Source organism: Pteropus alecto, unplaced genomic scaffold (genome assembly GCF_000325575.1).
Source record: "Pteropus alecto unplaced genomic scaffold, ASM32557v1 scaffold170, whole genome shotgun sequence".
NCBI lineage: Eukaryota > Metazoa > Chordata > Mammalia > Chiroptera > Pteropodidae > Pteropus > Pteropus alecto.
This window is the reverse complement of record NW_006429634.1, coordinates 434098-438817: the sequence shown is the minus strand read 5'-3', so window position 1 is coordinate 438817 and position 4720 is coordinate 434098. Positions and strand designations below refer to the sequence as shown.

The window sequence follows — 4720 nt, the reverse complement described above, 5'->3', positions numbered from 1 at the left end:
ATGGTCCAGGATGGCATTGGACTAGTGTCCAATTGTAAGTCACAAAGCTGAGTCCGCTACAGCTAAGCATCACCTAAATTCCTTTGGGACGCAGCCAGATGAGCATCTGAATGGTCTCCTCTGTGGAGGGGGCACACACCTTTTTTTGTCTTTGCATCACCGTTGCAGGGTGCAATGAGTTTGGTCAACACTAAGAAAAGGGAGGAGCACAATCACCCTCCAGAGGGTAACCAAGTACCCTCCACAAGTTAGGGGGAGTGACTGCTTGCTCTCCAGTGGACAGGTTAAGGAATGGTGGGAGGTTGTATGAAAGAGAGTGAGTGCTGAATGACTGAGACGTGGCTTTGTCATGAAGTGAGAGTTGAGCCTCAATCCGCAGTTCCGTGGTGAACCTCATACAGCTTACGGTGGCCTCACTGGATCTCCGTGAGGAGTCTACTCCAGTGATCCAGGTCGGGGGTTTATACCGACCCATCAATGCTAAGAGGCACCCAAAATCCCTGTGAGGGGAGCGGCCGGAGACGGATGAAGCGACTGGCATCCCCTCCAAACTTTCCCCAAACCTATTCCCTGACCCTCCATGTAGCCTGATTGTTGTCTGTCGTGGGAGATACGGGAAGTACTCCTGATATATATATGGTGGAAAAGAAAGTGTTTTTGATAACAGAAAGTATAAGGTCTAGAGAGTTATTTTGAAGGAAATTTAAGGAAAGGTATTTGCCTCAGAGTTGGTTATTTCTGAGAGTGAAAAGAGGCAAACTGAAGGAATAAAGGAAGTATGAAAGAAGGTTTGTGGAGGGAAATCCTGAGAGGAATTTTATGAGAGAAAAGTGTAGAAGAAGGTTGGTGAAAGAGATCTTGAGGAGAAATTTTATGTAATTAAGCGAAATGAGGTTGGAAATTTAAATGCCGAAAGTAAGCCAATGGAAAAATTAGAATTGTGTTTAATGTTTCTTGGTCCGATGCTAATGTTATGAAAAGGTTTTCTGAGTAGAAAATAAGGATTCTGTACTTCATCGAAATAATTTCAGTGTTTTATGCCGCCTTAACCAGGTTTCTGGGACTCTAGAGAATATACTAAAACTGGCCTCTGTGCCCAATTTTTAAAGAAAACTCCCTGCAAATATGGGGGGAGGTTCTGCTAAGCCAACTATCTTAGATTGTATGTTGAAAAATTTTAAGGAAGGGTTCTCAGAAAATTACAGGGTCAAGCTGATCCTGGGAAAGCTTCATACTGTTTGTGAGCTCAAATGTCCCGCCTTCGGGGTAGGTTGGTCCTCAGAAGGGACTCTAGACCTTTCCACTGTGAGAGCCATGTACCAGGTAGTGACAGGGAACCCTAGACATCCAGACCAGTTTCTGTACATAGACTCATGGTTGCAAATCACTACTATAGTGCCCCCTTGTATCCAGTTCTGCACGAATAGGCAGGGAGAGAGCAAGGTACTTGTGGCCCGACCAGCTAGGTGGAAGGACAAGGTGCCGGCAAAAATAATCCACCAAGAGGACCCTGCGGAAGAACCTGTCTTCCCACCGCTGTACATCTCAGCAGCATCACCAGTCCCCATGCAGCCGCTTTACTCACAATTGCCAAACAGGCCTCCACCATCAGTGTTATCACCACCCTGAGCCCTCTGTCAGGTTCAAGTTCGACCCTTCAAATCATTCCACTTGGTATAAGGGGCCAATGTCTCACCAGGGGGCGCAGATCCAGCTCCAGGGCCAGCTCCACGGCATGTTCCTAGTCTGTGATTCCTCTACCCACATCGGGGACTATGTGCTGTCCATGTCCGAGAATTCGCAAGTCTCCCACAACATAATCAACTCACTATCCAACCATTGTTTTAAGATCGGGGACCTAAAATTTGGCCACTTGCCGGCCCTGCTAGAGTTTTACAAGACTCACCACCTGAACACCGCCACCCTGATGGAGCCCACACCCAGGTATTATGTATGGACTCTCTATGACTTTCCTGGAAATGATGCTGAAGACCTGCCTTTTAAGGCGAGTGAGATCCTGGTGATAATCGAGAAGCCAGAAGAACAGCGGTGGAGTGCCTGGAACAAGGACGGCTGGGTTGGGATGATTCCTGTCCCTTTTGTTAGAAAGCTTTTGAGATCTCTACCACATGGAAAACATAAGAAATCCAAATTAGTGGTGAAAGTTGGGGCTAGGAAGCCAACAAATATGTCAAATAAGGCAGAAGTATGCCAGAGGCCAGAGGAGTCACCCGCAGAGTTCTATGAGAGACTATGTGAGGCGTTCCGGGTGTATACTCCTTTTGACCATGAAGCATGAGAGAACCAGAGCATGGTCAATGTGGCATTTGTGATCCAGTCCTTCACTGACATCTGCTGCAAGCTTCAAAAATTAGAGGGCTTTGCTGGGATGAACAGCACCCAGCTACTAGAAGTCTCAAACAAAGCATTTGTAAGCCGCGGTCAGAAGGCCCGATTGGGGAACCCAAGTCAAATACAACAGATTGCTGTTCCCACACGGAAGAAAAAACAAAAAGAAACCCCCACTTCATAGTGACCAATGCTCCAACTGTAAAGATATCGGCCATTGGAGAAACGAGTGCCCCCATCATAGGGGAATACCTGAAAGGCCAAAGAATTTAAGATACTAACTTGAGCCAGTCATCCAAGAGCTCATCAGCCAGGCCAAGGAATAATCAGAGTAGGAATGATCAATCCCCGTGATCCTAGGCTACCAGGAGCCTACGGTCACAATAGAAGTGGGCGGCGGGGGTGGGCAATCAATGACTTTTATAATGGACACTCAATACCACAGCTAAACACCAAGAAAGGACTCCATGAGTTTTTAGGGGCAGCTGGATTCTGTCGAATCTGGATGCCAGGTTTCTCTGAGATTACCAAGCCACCATATGAGGTCACGGCTGAGTCTGGTAAAGAAAGACCCTCTACTTTGAGGCTTCAAACAAGAAAAAGTGTTCAGAGAAACAAAAGAGACTCATAACCAGCATCCCAGTATTAGGACTACCAGATGTGACACAGGACTAACCTTTTCGGTCAGGCCAAGGCAACGCTCAATTGTATGTTTGTCAAAACAGCTAGGTCCAGTAGTTCCAGATGGCCGCCATACCTCCAGGCCTTAGCCGCTATGGTAATCCTGGTCAGAGAAGTAGACAGGCTTGCGCTGCTACAGAATGTAAATGTAAAGTTTCCCCATGCTGTAGCTGCATTAATGAATAATCAAGAACATAAGTGGCTGACCAACGCCAGAATAACTCACTGTCAGGGAAAGTTGAACACATGAACTGGACTCTCATAACCACACTAACTAAGCTTTATATGTACATCAAGGCCTTCAGGCTACTTCCCTTTAGACCTCCCCCCAGTGATAAGGAAGTTAAAAGGAGACCCTAGATTAATAACTGACCTAGAGATGTCCCAATACCTTTAGACCTTAAGGAAAATCCTCCGTCACATCGCTCAGTTAATTTTAGAAATAGCCCCTATCCTTTTAGGGAATTGGATCCACCTCTTTCAGCCAGGAGAAGAAATATGGGTTAAAGATTGGAAGAAAGAGCCGCTCCAGCCAAGATGGACACGCTCTCACATTGTTATATTAACAACTCTCACTGCCATTAAAGTTACAGGTATCACCCCATAGATCCACCACACCTGGGTGAAGAAAGCAGCGTCTCCAGAAAAACCGGGAGACTTTGGCTATAGAACTTCTTCCAAATTGCATTCTGGAGGCAGCAGAAATCCACCTGAAATCGTTGGCCCTGCTCTGGCCACCCCCGGAAGCTGGCCAGTCAACGCATGAGAAGCTTGAGGATCAACCACCGGCTCCTGCAGAAACTCCTTCATGGACAGCATGGATGGATCCCACCAACCCTTGTAAGTTGACCGTGAGAAAGACAACATGCCCCGCTGCAGCCACAAACCAGAAGCTGGCTGGTCCACACATGGCTGAAGACTGAGGAATTTCATGGTGGGGCTCCTAATAATTGGACACTGGAGAGGGGGCGAAATTAGGGCAGAGGACTGTGAGCTATGTATCCATGTCACCAAAAGGGGTCAAAGAATTTCCACTACCTTGATTTTCTCTAGCTACTATAAATGTCAAGGAACTCAGAAAGGGACCTGTACCTATAACCAGACCCAATATTCAAAATGCAACCCAGAGAGTAATCAACGTTATGCATGTTACAACCCAAGTGACCCTCCCACTGAAACAGTTTTTGAAATAAGGGTAGCTTTGAGGGACTATGGGGGAGGGTGGACAGATGGACCTGTGTTGGCCCAAACTAGAGTAAAAGAAAATCCCAGTCAGATAACCCTAAAGTTTGATGCTTGTGCTGCTATGAGTCAGGGCCAATGGGAGGAAAGGAGATCCTGCGGACCTTTCAGCTGGGAAGAAAGCTACAGAACAGAAGAAAAGTATATATGTCCCCACAGTTCCACATGTGGAACAAGCTGTGCCTGTTGGTCATGTATCCTATGGCGTACTTGGAAAGAAGACATTACCAATGAGAAAGAGGTGCATTTAAGAAAAGGGGTAGCTTTATCAAACTGTACTACACATATGTGCAATCCATGAGAATTAGAATTAATTATGATTAATCCATTAGAATTAATCATAACCAACCTCTTGAACCCCCGTTGGAATTCCAAAGGATTATTAACACGTGGCATTGATGGGATAGGACTAAATCCCTATATTCAGATTCATATTAGAGGTCAAGTA

General features: G+C 46.1%; 1 pseudogene; it reads left to right on the top strand.

The window, feature by feature from the left end:
* Positions 1-2299, top strand: LOC102886611 (annotated as a pseudogene).
* Positions 2300-4720: the final 2421 nt, after the last annotated feature.